Below are 17,228 nucleotides of genomic sequence, written 5' to 3' on the forward strand. Positions count from 1 at the left end.
CTTGAATTTGAAAAGACCTTAGGAAATCCAAAGTTTAAGGTTGTGCCATTAACTGATAAGACACTTTTGAAAACTATTTTGTTTTGATTTTTGCCAGAAGAATGTATTCCTCAGATGTTGATAGCTGAGGGATTGTTTGGAATTGTTTTCCCTTGCTGCATGGTAGTTTCTTCCTTCCCCTACTTCCATCCAGGCAACTGATAGAATTTTGAGTGGCCATTTCAGATGTTGCATACTATCTAGGACCAATTCAACAAGCTGCAGAAAGAAGATAAACTGTAGTTCAGGTATTAATCTGGACAGGCCTACCAGTGCCCAAGGAATGCTAGCCCAGGAAATTCATCTCAGGGCTTTGATCATTGCAGGTGATTTAGCAGCCTCAACTTCTCAAAACCTCTGGGGAAGTTCTGGTGCAGAAGCAGTTGGAGCCATTGACTGTAACAGGGCCCATAGTGACTTTCCTATGTCCCAAGAGCTTCTATGTGCTATGCAGCTCCTTGTGAGATCATGCAGATAAATTGCTATGGTTGTTTAAAAAAATGATTTAGTCTCTGATTTTTCTAGTTGTAGAATAAATCCAGATGTTGAGCTACTTGTTGAATTAGTTCTTGTTACTTTTTAAGTATTATTTTATTTGTGGACACAGAGTGCATGGGGATGAAAGTCAACCTGCTGTGATTCCAAAGACTCTGTCATTTTATTCCCTGTGTTACCTTGGGCAAATGACTTACCTTAGTGAAGTTTCCAGTTCTCCAGGTGTCATCAAAGGGAGGTGCAAACCTCCTTAAGGTTGCTGTGCAATTTTAAGGAGGTAATCTATGTAAAACATTTAGCATATCACAGATCACTGTCTGTCAACCTTAGTGTGCACATGATTCTCCCAGGGATCTTATTAAAACAAAGATTCTGATCTAGTAGGTCTGGGATGGGACTTGCTTTTCTCATGAATTTTCTGGTGAGGTCAATATTAACTATTTCATGAACCACCATTTGGTAGGAAGTTTCTAGAGCACCTAAAATTTATTTTTTTTACCAATATTATTTGTTACCATTGTCATTATTATGAATATCTGCCATTCCTACTAAACACAATCTCACCTTAAAAAAAAAAAAATAGAGACTCTGCTCCCATGTCAACTGTTTTATTCCCTTGTCCACACTGTTCTCAATACTGTGTGCTTAATAAATATTTGCTGGACCAATTAAGGGCAAAGTGCTCTCCATTGGCTTTTAATACCCATTTTTAGTAGCTCATTTACTAATAGTAAGTTAAAGTAGTATGTTATGTTCTGTACAATTTGTTTCTTTAGATTTAACTGACTTATTTTCCAATTTCATCCTCCAATTTCAGTTAATAGGTTATTTCTTGGAATTTTCATAGCCCCAGACTTACCTCTATCACACATGTATGAAACACACTGTACACCTGTCTGCATCCTTATGTAGGTTTTGTGGGGCTTAGAACGAGGCAGTTCCCACATCTGCACCCTCATTACCTAACACAGCCCTGGCACACGGTAGGTACTCCATAAAACCCTGGGGAATAGGACAATAAACCAATGAATGATTGTAAAAATCGAAAAATCTAAAAAAAAGAGCAGCTTCCTAACATTTGGGCATCTGAACCAAGAGAGATCACGATTTTTTGTCTTTTATTACTTGGCGGGAGTTTGATTAAAAACAAAGATGAAAACTGAGTTGAGAATTAGAGTCTTGTCTGTCTTCATCCAAGATTTGGCCCAGACTCTGGGTTAGAACTAGAAGACCAAATCTTCTCTACACCCTCACTCACACCTGACCGTGGCCAAGTTTTGTATCTAAGAGCTTCAGCTGTGGCAGGAAGGAACGGGACAGGAGGGGAGGCCATCTTTTCCGGAGGCCTCTGAGGCTGTATATCCAGTCGAGACATAGCTAAGACAGAAGCCTCTAGGTTTGTTATTCTCCTAGACACAGTTTCTGGAGGCTGTGAGGAAGCAGATTTTGGGTGGGTCTGGTGGCAGCTTTAGTCCTGTCATCGGCTCTCTCCCTATCCAAAAACACAAGGTAGATACAGCAAGTGACTAATTGGGGGGCCCTGATTTATTAGTTTGTTGAAACCTTGTCCTGAAAAACAGTAAATCAGGGAAGAATTTGAACTACACCCTCCGAAATTTTCTATAAACTCTAATCTCCAACTGATGTAATTCAAATTGTTTAGCTGATTTATCAACGCCATAAATTTTCTTGGGGCTGTGCTTCTCAATCCTAGCTGCACATTAGAATCACCTGGGGGCCCTTTTAAAGAATGCCGATGCTGGATGCGCACAACAGAACCATATTCTGTTAGAGTCTCAGCATCTTTGTTTTTTAAAAACTGCTTAGGTGATTCTTATATGCAGTCAGAGCTGAGATTTTAGTAGATTACTTGCATTACAGAGTTGCCCATACATCTAATAATGTAGCTGAATGGATAATAGGTAAAAGAGTCCTATTTAAATTTTTAAAATATAATTATCGCTTTGCATATGGTAGGTCTTCAATAAATATTTTGCTGAATAAATATTAAAATTTTATGCCACTACTGTATAAACCACTGAACTGGAGGAAAGAAAAATATAGGGGAACAGTTTCTTATGGTTTCATGTTTCAAAGGAAACATATGGCTCTTGTTGCTAAGGAAACAGTCATCCGTTCAAGTTTCTCATTCCATCTTTAGGTCACGCCCAGTGCTGATCATGTCAAGACTTCAAGAGAAAAGTATTTTTAAAATCATTTTATAACCAAGTTTTCCTGGCTCGGAAAAAAAAAAAAAAAAAAACACCTATTGCCATGTTTTGTTATATACCCAATAGTCAGGATTCCATGAGCAGGGAATTATTTTCAAGGTGTTTTACAGGAAAAAAAAAAATTGTTGCATTGTAGGCTGGATGTCTTAAGTCTATCTTCAAATATTTAAAACCCCAATCTATTGCCATTCAAAGTCCACATTATAATATAGTTATCAGAACCTGGACCAGTGTGAAGCAAGTGAGGGGTCTAGGGCACAAAATTAAAGGGGGCACTCTAAAATGTGAGTACCTCTTTAAATTTTGCACCCTAGGTGATTTAGTTACTTTACCCCCTGTCCTGGTTATGACAATCACTTCTAAAGTAGAAATGTGTTTTCACATATTTTTTAAAAAAAGAATAATTTCTCCATTTTCAACTTTAGAAACTGAAGGCAATTATTCAATTTGGAGTAGAGCCAAATTGCCCAGGTTAATTTCTTTGTTCTTCTGAAAAGCACATTGGGACTTACAATGGCAATGCATTCTCAGGACCTCAAGTATAGATCTTATAGTTAAAATGGGTGTCCGCTTGTAATCTCCTTTCCAACAACCTTCCTCCTTCTTTGCTGGCAGAGCCCCAAGTTTGTTCAAGTGTCTGTCCATCTCCCATATGACTCATGGATGAATTCTGATTAGTCTGAGCCAATCATGGCATTTCATTCCTATTGCCTAAGATTGGTTAGGGATAGGTATGGGACTCCTTTCTACACAATATGACAAAAGATGTCTTTTGGATAAATTTTCTTGCTCTTAAACTGGTATACACAGGAGGGATTAGTCCCACTTCTCTCACTGACTATATTTTCTATCTCTATACGCTGCTTGGAAAGATACTAGGGATTCTTTAGTTAGGAGGAAAGCCATTTGAGAACAAAGCCAACATGATGAATATATGAAGTAGAATGATGGAAAGATCCTAAGCCTTTGATTTCCATATTATGCTACTAAGTCCAACTGTGGAACTACTCGTCTCTTTGGCCTGCTTAAAGTAAGGGGAAACATATATATCTTATTATTTAGGCCTATTTTGTTAGGTTTTTATGTTGCCTTCAGCCAGAGCATCTAATATCCAAAAGCATCTGTCATTTTTCCTATTTGATGAAAAGTAACTTGAGTAGTACCTGGGTTTAAGAGCAAAGAAGCCCAAAGTATGGCATTAAAAGGGTAAGTATTTCATGATTTTGGGTAAAAATAATAATAGGAACACCTAGCTGGTATTTGGTAAAAATAGTAAGAACAACGAATAGCTTACTGTTTAGGAAAAAGAATTTATGTGACTTCAGTATCTTAGACCAGAATTTCTCAAGTTTGGGATTATGGACATTTTCCACTGGATCATTCTTTATTGTAGGGGGCTGTCCTGTTCATTGTAGGATGCTGTTAAGCAGAATCCCTGGCCTCTACTCACCAGGTGCCAAGAGCATCCTCTACCCTTTTCTAGTTGTAACAAGAATGTCTCCGGATGCTACCAAATGTCCTAGGGTAGGGTCAGGGATGGAGGTAAGGGCAAAATCAACTATTGTTAAGAGCACTGCCTTAGACTCAACTAACCCTAATAAAAAGGTGCATAAGAAGAAAACATAAAGACCTTGTTTTAGAAAAACAGGAAGATATTTAATCAGTTTCTATTCAATTTATTAGCAAATATTAAATGCATGTTTTCTATGTTCCAAATACAAGGTTTGTTAGAGTTAGGAACCCAGAATATCACCATGGAGGCAGAAATCTTATTTGTCTTAATTATAGTTCCAGTTCAGTGCTCCACACAGTGCCTGGCATATGGTATACTCAATAAATAGATAAAGAGATGAGGGGACAGATGTGGATGGATGGAAGGATGGATGGACAGATGGAAAAAATAATCCCTTAAAATACTTACTGTATCAGAGACAAAACTAATCCACTCAAAATCTAATTTGAAAATAAGCAGGTGATGAGACCCATGTTGTAAGTAAAGCAGGACAAGAATCTTGCGAATAGAGCTACCTATGAGTGCTAACAGAGCAAGGATGGAAAATGTGATTTAAAAAGAAAAACTCCAGAAGTTATAATGAAATTTTAAAAATATGAAGCGTGGTGACAAAGTAGAGAAAGAAGGTGAAGGAAAACAACAATCCATTATGAACTTTAAGGCAATAGGTCCCAAACGTTATCTCCTCCTGGGAATACGGAGAAAAGTGAGGGAAGGAAAATGTTAGTTGATAAGGAGACTCCAAACTTTGCCTCAGTTAAAACTGTCATCCTAGCACCTTTATTAGTTTACTCTATTAAATTTGAATACTCGATGTAATAGTTGGGGGGTGGGGTGGGGTCTGAAGACTGCTTTTCTAGGAAAATCTATGGTGCCACAAATAGATTTGCATAGGCTGGATGAGAGAGAAAAAAACACAGTGGGTCTGGAGAGTAGGGAGAGTTGAATTAAGCTTGAGACTGATGAATTTGAGGTGTTGCTGTAGCATCTATTGAAGATGTGTTGGGCCAAAAAGAAATTGGCACTTAGAAACCAGATAAGAAGACAGGGCAAAGATGTGCAAGTAGGCATCATCTTACATGGGTATGAAACCCTGCAAGGCACTAATAAAGAGGCTAGGGAACCCAGGTTAAGCATAGATCTGTTATCAAATCATAGCAAGAGAAAAAAACCAAAGCACCAATTAATATTGATGCTGAAAGCAAAAGAAGCAGCTGTGAGAAAGGAAGAAGATAAGGAACCAACAATGGCCTGAGAAGAGTTGTATCAATGATAGAGAGCTGTTATTGACATGTGTCTTGGAAAGTTAGAAAAAGATGGAGCCGAGAATGGGTCCTGCATCTGGCAATAGAAAGACAGTTAATAGCACTTCAGGCAGCAAAAAATATCTTTTCAACTGTGTAGGGCTGGACAAGAGCCTGCGCAAATGTTCCGTATAGCGTGAGAGCTAGAAAATATGCTTAAGAGTGATCTATTTTGCAAAAGTCCCAGAGCACAACTTGACATTAGTGGGAGCTGATATGCCACAAATGAATGACTAATGCAGTCTAAAATAAACCACTACGAAATCTCTAAAGCTATCTTATTGCAGTTGATGGTTCTTTTCCAAGAGTTAGACAGCTTTCACAACTTCCTGGGCAAATGAAATCTGGATCACCTCATAAGGGAAACCCACCTACTTGGTTTAATTTTACCCAGCTCTAGTCCTTCACCAGAAAGGAGAGAAGATGAATTGTTTGGGAACTAGTAGCTCAACATGGATAAAGGAGCTAGAGGCCATAGAGGAAGGGCCCTATACTTCAAGAGAGGTAGATATCATTGCCCTCAAGTGCTACTCTAATCGTTTTCAGTGTCAAAATCCTTGCCAAACAAAATATCACTTAAAAGGCAAGACAAATGATTCTAAGAGAAGCAGGGCTGCTTTGGTTGAAGTAGAATTGGAGAACCCTGCCTGTGAGCCCATCTTCTGTAACCTTCATGAATATACTCATTAGACCCCAGAGCACAACTGAAAACAATGCACTGAACCCCTTTATTTTCAAATAGACTCTGAAGCCCAGACATGTTTAAGGGCTCACTGAACATGGCCCAGCTAGCTAATGGCTCAAACTGAGTTAGAACCTAATTATCCTTAATTTTTACACATTGCATTTAAGTTCAAATATTCTAGGGGACATTCACCTAAGAGTACAGAACAAAAGCAGGATGGGTTTTTCCTTAATCTTTGGATGCCTTCAGAGAAGCTGTACAGATAATGTAGTTCCTTTTCTAAATCACGTATCTTCCATTAATTGATTTATTTGGAAATAAATAAGAATTGGTTTTATAGAAATGGAATAGTGGACTAATTTTTTTCACCATCCATTTTGTACTTTCTTTTAACGGATTGTAAACAATTACATACCAAAGTCAGTAAAGCTTGCTCTCTCACTTAAAGATTCTCTGCCTTAAAGTGCATTTAAAGTACGTAAATGGAAAGAGAGCGGTGGGAAAATGACATCTTGTCCCCATTTGTACATTAACAAGAAAATCAGATATAGCTGTAATCTAACCTTAATAAATCAAAACTCTTTGGGGAAGATTTGATGGTCTGACTCCAACATCAAATTCATTCGGCACTGTCTCCACAGCTGTTAACAGCTTTTGTGGAAGTCTATGTAGGAGAAAACATTCAAAGGCTATTTCTGCTTCTACAGAGCACAGACATAAGTCCTGTTTTGACAGGCAGATTTTATAGTGGTTTATTTTGGTCTACATTAGTATTTCATTTTTTGGCATTAAAGTCTTAACCGATGCCAAATCTGCCCCTCTCTTCCTATATGCTCTGTGTTTTCTCTACAAACAGGAAATTGCTAGGTTTAAACATTATTTGCTTTGTATGATAATAGCTAAGCGGTGTCTGGCAACCAACTGTGTTAGAGTATTACACTGAGAAGAAACTGTAGTGAGCCACTTCCTGCACAAGAGAAGAGAATTTCTAAATGTGAGTTTTTGTCTCCTTTTTTGGGTGTGTGGTAGTTTTCAACTGACTTCTAAAGATCCAATGATGGTTTCTCCTCCTGGCTCTCTTGTTCAAGTGCTGCGTACATGACAGGCACTTCAAAACTTCTTGAAAGCTAAATGTAGTCCGATAAAACTGGATACATTGTAGTCCAGGAGAGGATACCCAAGTCAGAATCCAGTAGCCATGCCACCTGGGCCCAGAATGCCCACACATTATCCCCCAGGGATTATAGGCAAGAGGGACAGAGTTTCCTGAGACAGTCTATTGCATCTACAAAACACGGAAATAATTTGCAGTCAGGTCAAATGCCTTTGGAGAATGTGATTCATTACACTGCTTATGACCTATACCGAATTTGAGTTTGGAGATCTTCATCTCAGTATGAAACTAGGTAGATTTATGGGTCTGTCCACACTGCAGAGTCCTTTGACGTCATCTCAATAGGAAGTGTTCTTGGTAGAGGGAATATTAAGTCAATACCTAGGTTTACATTATGCAAAATTAATTAATCAAGTAAGGCAAATAACATTTTATTTCTGTAAGAAAATAAACATTCGATCACTTATTTGGCCATTTAAAAAAGGATGGTTTAAATAATTTTGCATACAGTACCTAACCATACCAATACCTAACGGAAGAAAAATAAAATAAAATGAAGCTATCCCTATGACCTTTTCACTTGTTTTTTCAATATCAAGCTTTCCATAGCATAATATAATTATATATATGTATTTATATACATATGTATATACACACATATATAAACATAATATTCTTCTATATAAAGATAGGCATACAAATAGATGATCGATATAGAGATAGAAATAGATCCAAATGTCTAAATAACATGTTAATAGAGGTAAAAAACCAGGATAAATAAAATCCATAATCTTTGCTCACATGACTAATTACATTTCTATTAATAAATATGTAAACTAAAAATTAAAATATATTCTGAGCAGTCTTTGGTACTTGGACAGAAGAAAAGAGAATAATGCAATAGACAAGGAGGAGTGTTTAAGAAAAATAAAGACTTCAGTATTGATATTTGTAGTACATTTCCAGTATTGTGATGTGTTTCTTACCCTGAAGATATTTTTGCATTTGATGGTGGAGTGGGGATGTAATAAAAAGAAGACTGTTATTTTATATAGGGATACACCTTAATGAATCTGTTGGCTATGCACAGGTAGCCACATTCCTTGGGCATTATCTGAAAGAAAGAGAATGAGTTATAAGAAAGGTTTTCAAGATAAAGTTGCAGGGATTTTTAAGTGAAATGAGGAACAGAACGAAGTGGGGTTCTCTGAAAGGAGAAAGCAGGCCACAGCAACACGATGGTATGTTAGGGACTGGAAGAAGATGGCCCAGAATGGACTTCCTATGAATAATTCTGTAATAATGGATAATTTTTGAAAGAACGACATCCAATAGTTAGATTAAGTTGTTTTAAACTCTGTGCATTATTTTCACATTAATATCCCCAAACCAATAGTAAAAGTTTGTAAGATATACATGCATGCTCTCAGTAGTCACTTGGAAAATAAGGGGAAAGAGTTATAACCATATTTGAAGTGCATCGTTGAGGAAAGAGAAAAATCATAAGGAGAGATTTTTAAAAACCCACAATTTATAATCACTCACATTTATCTGTTCCTTGGAGTATCTTGGCCTTTGCCAATAGGCTGTGAGCTCCATTAGAATAGGGACTGTTTCTGTCTTTAGGAACTGTTCTGTCTTATGAACTGACATACCCAAATATCCAGTATCTAGTTCAGTGCCTAGTCCTTACTTAGTGCTCAATAAAATTTGTTGAATGGACAAAGAAATATAAATTGATCTGGAACCATTAGTTCAAATTATTAAAAGACATAGCAGCCATAAGCAGCCATAAGTACCTCTGCACAAGCCATTAGAAATATAGCAGCAATGTTTACAATAGCCAGACTATGGAAGAGCCCAGATGCCCATCAACAGGTGAAGGGATAAAGAAGATGTGGAATATATATACAATGGAATACTACTCAGATATCAAAAAAGAGAGAAAGAAAGGAAGAAAGAAAGAAAGAAAGAAAAAAGAAAGAAAGAAAGAAATCTTGCCATTTGTAACAACATGGATAGAATTAGAGGGTATTATGCTAAAAGAACTAAGTCAATCAGAGAAAGACAATTATCATATGATCTCACTCATATATGGAGTTTACAAAACAAAACAGAGGATCATAGGGGAAGGGAGGGAAAAATAAAACAAGATGAAATCAGAGAGGGAGACAAACCATAAGAGACTCTTAATCATAGGAAACAATCTGACAGTTGTTGGAGGGAAGAGGAGTCAGGAGAGGAGATAAAAGGGTGATACACTGTACGTTAATTAATTGAATTTAAATTTAAAAAAATACAATGAATTCCACTGAAATGCACAATCAGATTGTGTATTGATATGACATCCTACTTGACTATTAATTCATGTTTCCTTTTTGCCTTAGCTTCTAGGAAGCCCAAAACTAAGTTGTTTTTTTTTTTTTTTGCCTTTTTTAAAAAAAAAATATTTATTTATTTATTTTTTTAATTTTTTTCTTTTTTTTAATAAACATGTATTTTTATCCCCAGGGGTACAGGTCTGTGAATTGCCAGGTTTACACACTTCACAGCACTCACCAAAGCACATACCCTCCCCAATGTCCATAACCCCACCCCCCCTTCTTTTATATTCAACTCCTTATCATTCCTCAACTCCAGTAACTATTTCTGTTTCATCCTTGCCTTTTACACCATGCAAGTGGATTTTGATCTTCCTGTGACTAAGGCACTCTATTATTAGGAGCTTTTAAGCATAATAAATATATTATACAAATAAAAGAAATACTGGAGAGGGAAGTGAAATCTCTGCAGTTCTGAAGAATGAAGGGATTGGAGAATTTAAATTAGTTTTAAAATATTAAAGGAATAGGTAACTATTTTGTTCACCTTCAATTTGGTGTACTGTAGTACAGTTGGTTCTAACATTAACTACCTAGAGTTAGCATCAAGCTTCACAGGTTAAAGGCTCATTCGTCCAGGGGACCACCCTAATGTGTTACCAGCTTCATTTGGGGGGTGCCCAGGCCACCTGCACCTCTGACTGGCCAAAAATGTGGGGGTTTCCACAACCCCTTCACTAGAATATAACAATTCAAAAAAGTACTATAGTTAAAATTATGGTTTTATTATAAAGGATACAGATCAAGAAGCCCAGCCAAAAGAAGAGACACATAGAATAAGATCTAGGGGAGAATAGTGTCCAGAGTTGTATTAAGGTTTCAATCTTTGGTCCCCTTTCTCCTTTCTTCCACTTTTCTCCTGAGAGGTAGGGCTCCAGAGAGGTAGAGCTGGCCCAAATCTTCAACTCTTGAATCAAGTAGTTGATATTTTTGATAACCAATCACCATCAGAAGCTGTCTAGGGGCTCAGCATGAGTCCTCTCATTAGAGTTACAGACACACCTATTATACATTCTCTAGGTATGAATATTCTATTCCCTAAGATATGAATAGGCTATTAGATTATTCTCTAAGGTATGGTTAGATTCATCAAAACCTCAATATAGCCAACAAAAAAACCTTTTTTTAAAATTTTTAATTTATTCATTATTGGTTTTGTACCTTCCATCTCTCTAAAATCTCACTCAAAAAAAAAAAAAAAACTGTTGCCAGAAATATTCTGGGTAATATTGGAATTTTTATTTATTAGAATAACTAGGGATGCTGTCTACAAGGGATTGGGTTCTAAATCTGAGTAATGGTAATCATCACTGCAGCAGTACCACTGATGAGTAGTGATGGGTGTTAAATTAGCTCTTACACCAGTTCTTTATGCTTCCTGAGCTTCATCGTATCAAGAATAAGGCCATTTTGAAAGTCACAGACATCTGTAGCTCTTTGACAAAAGAACTCAAACACAGCAAGAAGCTATGTTAGGAAAAAAAGCTAGGTTAAATCTTATTAGTAAAAATAAAAATTCTTACAGATCTCTTTGTCCATAGGATCTGATCAGGATTTGTGAAGTCTTACCTTGTACCACTCTCCCTCTTTGGAAGTTCAATGATTTCATAAAGGAATGATAGAGCTCTCTCGTCATCAAGGAATTAACTCATTTACTCATTGGGTATCAACTATATATCAAGCACCATGCTGGGTTCTGGGATATAGAAGCGAACAGAACAGACAAGATCTTTCCTTACATGGAGATTTATTCTAATAGTAGGCTGGGAGTGGCAGACAATATAAACCAAACACATTATGAAACAAGAAAAAGACAGACTGTGAAGAGTGCAGTTGGAGGAAATAGCAAGGGGAGGACACAGTAACTGAAGGAGGTTCTTTAGAAGTTAGGCCAAGGAAGGTCTCTCTGGGAAGGTGACATTTGAAGTGAGACTCAAAGGTAAAGGAGGGTAAAAGTCATTCCAGGCAGAAGTAAGAATTCCAGCCTGGGATAGGTAAAGAGCTTAGTGAAAGAAATAGTTGAGTGGTAGGGGAAGAGGCTGGTGCAGCTGTGGTAGTTCAATCAGGGCCTCATTGGCCATGGAAATGAACTTGGATTTTTTTCTGAGAACAATGAAAATCCACTTGAAGGTTTTTAAAAATATTCTAGTAACATGATCTTACCTCTTTTCTAGAAGATTATTCTTACAGGGGACCTGGGTGGTTCAGTTGGTTGAAAGTCTGGTTTGGGCTCAGGTCATGATCTCAGGGTGGTGAGATTGAACCCTGCTTATGGTTCCATGCTCATAGTGGAGTCTGCTTGAGATTCTTTCCCTCTCCCTCCCTCTCTGCCTCTCCCCTATCCTGCTCATGCATGCACTCTCTTGGTCTCCAATAAATGAATAAATGAATGCATGAATGAATAAATGAATAAATGAATGAATGAACAAATAAACAAAATCTTAAAAAAAATGATTACTCTAAACCTACTGCACAGAATAATGGAAGGAGGAGGAGAGACTGAAAGTAGGGAGATCAGATAGGAGTCAGTTTTGTAATGTAAAAATATTCTAAAGGTCTACAAACTAAAATATATGCTTTTAACATATAAGACCTTGAGAGCAGAAATCAATTGCCTAATTTTATAGAAGGAAAATGAAATGCCAGCATCAGAGAGAGAAAAAAAGCAAATTTAGAACTTACTTCATCAAGATGCTCGAGAAAGAAAAATGTGCTTTTTTGACATGGCTCCATTCTCCATTGCCTAAGGTAATGAAATAATATGCCCACTACAGCAAAAGGTCTAAAGATTTTCATTTTTATGCCACATCTTTTGGTACAATTGAGGCAAGAGGAAAAACAAAAGCAAGCAAGTAAAAAACATGGTTTCAGGAATTTACAGTTAAAATATATATTGTGTTATGTAATTTGAGTGCTGATAATTGTTATTTTACCAGAAAAAATCACTTTGCTATTTCATGTGCAACTAATGAAGGTTTGCAGTACCATTAAATGTGATTTTGAAGCTCTGTGACTCCAAGTTTCTCAGCAGAAGCATGTCATATTTTGTGAAGGAAGAAATGGAATTGCAAGATTTGATATGCAGAAATTTGCGTTACAAGCAACTCTGTGGTAGATACTTACTCTCTGAGGGTATTTGTAGTTTTAATATATGTACTTAACATATAGTTTGCCTCCTCTTTCTAAACACTTCACTGAGTACATGGTAAAGCCTCATGAATTCAGACTAATTGAGGTTGTCCTGTCTGAGTTACTAAAAAGTGAGATTATCATTAATGTTAAGAAAAATGACATTGGGGTGCCTGGGTGGCTCAGCGGGTAAAGCCTCTGCTTTCAGCTTAGGTCATGGGATCGAGCTCTGCATCTGGCTCTCTGCTCAGCAGGGAGCCTGCTTCCCTTCCTCTCTCTCTGTTGCCTTTCTGCCTACTTGTGATCTCTGTCTGTCAAATAAATAAATAAAATCTTAAAAAAAAAAGAGAAAAATGACATTGTATTCATTTACAACTGTGTGATAACTATAATCAATGTCTTCCCCTAGAATAATCTGTGGGAAAATAGTAATATTTCAAAAGAACCTTCTCTAGATTTATAGTATTCATTATCTTTCCCTTTTTAGCATATTTCATGATTAGGGACAGACATTTTAAAAGATTATTACTCATTCAAGAAAAATCTAATTTAATAGACATGGCAAGACTTTTCCTACTTTACAGAAAATTTCTCCCCCCAAAATGGCCTTCTGTTTTTCTTTTCTTAATGCTTTAAACCTCTGGGTGTCTGTCCCTCCCTGTCTCTCTTTCTCTGCGTGTGTGTTTATTTCTTCACTTGTCCCCTCCCACTCTGCCTCTTCTTTTTATCCTGGTGACTGTTTGCAGACATCCAGAGGAACAAAATTGTTTCTTTAATTAAAAGGAGAAAAACAATTTTTAAAAGCTGCCATTGTGGGAAAATGTTTTCAGAAATGAAGCATCAGGGGCTTTGGCTATGGCCTCTGTGCTATTTTTCCGACTGTTTTGGTATTTTAGTGACCGTAAAGAAATGACCCTTAAAGTTGCCGTGTCAGGCTGGTAATAAAATGACGTCTTGGGAAAACCAAACTCTTTCTTTCCCTGCACTTTTTTTTTCCTCCTGTAATTAGACTTGCCGTCATCGGGGACCGTCCTTGTTATTACCGGCATCCCTCTCGCCTCTGCTCAGGGACAGCGAGAGCTAAGTGAAGGCGTCCGCCAGGTACCAGGCAGACCTTTGGACACAGACCGCTTTCACAACAGCTGCATTTTCCCTTTGTTAACCTGCGCATCTTCGGGAATTCTTGGTTTTATTTTCAGGGGCCCTGCTTGGCATCCTTCTCCCTTGTGCTTCTTCACAATGTGCTATTATTTGTTATGAAAAACATGAAAAAAGATAACTGCTGCTCTGGCCTTTCAAGTTCCCAGGCTGCCTCACGCGTTTCTGGAGTCGGTCCGCAGCCAGGACCATCGCTAAGGACAAACATGTGGCTGCCACTTGTGTCTAGGGCTCGTCTCTCTGAATCTGGTACTTTCAGTTGAATGCACCGATGTCACTCTTTCAAGCGAATGAACCCCACGGGCATTGTAGGCAGAACTAGGATGGCTTTTCACCACGCCAGGGACCCCACATTTTCCCCTCAAACCATCAACACACTCGCCTTCTGCGGTGCCTGCCAGCAGCAGGGCAGATGCAGCTAATGAGCACATCCCACCTCGGTTTGCCTTCTGCTGGCTTCTCCTCAGACGTCATCACAAGTAAGGAAGGTCATCCATGCTGTTTCTTCTCTGAGAGAAATGTGAAGGCTTAGGATTTAAAGACCAGTATTCCAGAAGTCCAAACTATTGATTGAGAAGTTGCCAAGTACCAACTACGCATTCTCCCAAATTACAGTCATTCACTAAAATAATGATAATAATAATTAATAATAAAACAACCATGACATGTTGGGACCTAAGGCAAAGAAAATATAATCCTTATCTTTACGGGGACTATAATTTGATGGAGGGATATGAGGGATATATATAACTAATAGGAACATTTAAACAAAGATAATTTCATGTAGGGATAAGTGCAGTGGAAGAAATAAGTGCTAAAGGGAAAGACTGATCATCCAGAAGATGCCTCTTAAGCCGGATCTGAATAAAGGAAAGAAGACAGTTACTTGAAATGCTGGCGGAAGAGCATATGACGGAGGGATCAGCAAGCACAGTGACCCAGAGGGGGAACTGAACTTACCTCCTTAAGGGACAGAATGACAGGTATCTGGGGGAGATATACTAGCATATGCATAGCCCTTTTGAAGTTTACAGTCACTATTTTATATAGCATGGGAGAAAGATCAGTACAGGTAATCTTTCCAATGAAATGGAAATGATATACATCTAGAACATTTTCTGACGCGTATTAATGCCTCATCGATATTTATTGGGTACACCCTTGAAATCTACTTTTCAATTGTTTCAGCAAACGTCTCTCCCTATTAATAGTAATAATATCAGCTTCTACGTGTTTGTATACAACAACAAAAAAAGGTGGTGGCTGTTATGGCCTCTTTAAAAGAGGCGTTTTAAAACAGGAGTTTTCAAAAACTTGCTGAAGGTGGTGGGGATAGGACAAAATAAACCAGAAACTGAAACCCAGGTCTACCTCCTTACCACCTCCCACACCCCCTTCCCTACCTCCCATGCCCCGTTTGTTGGGACTAGCCTGCTGCGAGTTATGCACTGAGTTAGAAGGCAAACGAACAAGGAAGCCTGGGTGGCCCAGTTGGTTGAGCTTCTCACTGTTGGTTTCAGCTCAGGTCATGATCTCAGACTTATGAAATCTAGCATCCACCCCACGCCCCCCCCCCACCGCCCCACGCGTCCCCCACCAGGGGATCCTTGCTAAGAATGGAACCTGCCTGGGATTCTCTTTCTCCCTCTGCTCTTCCTAACCACCACCCCCACAACATGAATGCTTTCTCTCATAGAATTGAAAGAGTGGCTGGGCTATCAAGTTCCAAGAAGAAAGAAATGGGGTACAGACCTCGGCAGTGGAGGAGTCAGTGTGCATGTTCTCCACGGGCCTCCTTCACCATGTAGCAGACTCTCTCCTACTTCGGTATGTTTCTGCTTAAATTAAGCTTCCTTAGAAAGAGATGCAGACTGGGCCAGTGAGGTTAGGTTCTCATGCATGTAGTCCAAAGAGTAGAAGCTACCTAAGAAGGAGATGTGGTGGGGCACCTGGGTGGCTCAGTGGGCTAAGCTGCTGTTTTCTGCTCAGGTCATGGTCTCAGGGTCCTGGAATCGAACCCTGTATGGAGCTCTCTGCTCAGCTGGGAGCCTGCTTCCCCCTCTCTCTCTGTCTGCTGCTCTGCCTATTTGTGATCTCTCTCTCTCTGTGTCAAATAAATAAATAAAATCTTAAAAAAAAAAAGAAGGAGGTGTGGTTTTCATATTGAGGGGAAAATAAAAAGGCTACTGGACACATCACCTCTAACCTCACATTTTACAGATAAAGAAACTGAGGTTCAGGGCAAAGTGATTTTTATTTCCTCAAAGTCCCCCAATCCTTGATCTGAGAAAGTTGCAATTAAGAAAAATGCCAAGCTTGTCTTTAGAATGTTAGGTCTCTTGTTCCTGCCTTAATGACATCTCTTCTGGGGCCTTTATGCTCCCTCCTTAAGACCCATACATTATAAATGATCAGCCATTTAAAGCTTAGTTTAAACTAAAATGTTGCTGGATATATTAGTAGTGTAAACTTCACTTTAAGATGTGTAAGGCCTTATTCCCTACAAAAGACACCTAGGAACTGCTGAATTGAGAGAGGAGAGTCATTTACTAGGTAAAAAGATGTCTCCCAAAATTCCTCAAAGCTTGGACACCAACGTACTACTCATCATCATTTCCTACTGAGCACCTTAGGAAAACATTTCAGGTCCATTTCCCAAAGCCTATGCCTGGCCTTCTATATAAAAGTCAGCTTAAGAAATTATGTTGGTTTTCTCAATATTTTCTCAAAATTTCAATGGACAAAGGTATTGAACTTTCTTGATTTAATTGGCTACTGAGTAATGACCACAGATCTTCTCAAGCAGATTTTTGAGTGCTCCATCACACGGCACACAACAGTCAATATAAAACAGACCTAGTCCAACTTACTTAAGGCTCAAGTTTCCAAGCACTAAGTCTGTGCCCCAAATACTATGTTTTCTCAGCAAAAATTAAAACATGCTGTGACTATACTAACCTTCCCAGGTAAACCCCAAATTGCTCTTTGCCCTGTCTAAGGAGCTCAGATTGTGCCAAGCTCGCCGCAGCTGGAAATCACTGTGTTTGAGCTCCTTTACCATTTCCACTGGCTAATAGAAAAATCCAAAACTTCAGTTCAAAGTGCTCAGAACAGTCTGCAGAGAGTTCAGAACCTTACAAGACCCGAACCTGAACCGGTTTCTTTAACATCGCAGTGGA

At 38.3% G+C, this 17,228-nt stretch overlaps 1 long non-coding RNA gene across 1 annotated transcript in view; it reads left to right on the forward strand.

The window, feature by feature from the left end:
* Positions 1-7,185: 7,185 nt before the first annotated feature.
* Positions 7,186-17,228, forward strand: part of LOC309844401 — a 29,854-nt gene continuing 19,811 nt past the window's right edge. Inside the window, exon 1 of the long non-coding RNA XR_014300664.1 lies at positions 7,186-7,261. This is a non-coding gene — a long non-coding RNA (uncharacterized lncRNA). The remainder of the gene's footprint in view (positions 7,262-17,228) is intronic.

This window comes from Mustela nivalis (assembly GCF_964662115.1).
Source record: "Mustela nivalis genome assembly, chromosome: 11".
In the NCBI taxonomy this organism is placed as follows: domain Eukaryota; kingdom Metazoa; phylum Chordata; class Mammalia; order Carnivora; family Mustelidae; genus Mustela; species Mustela nivalis.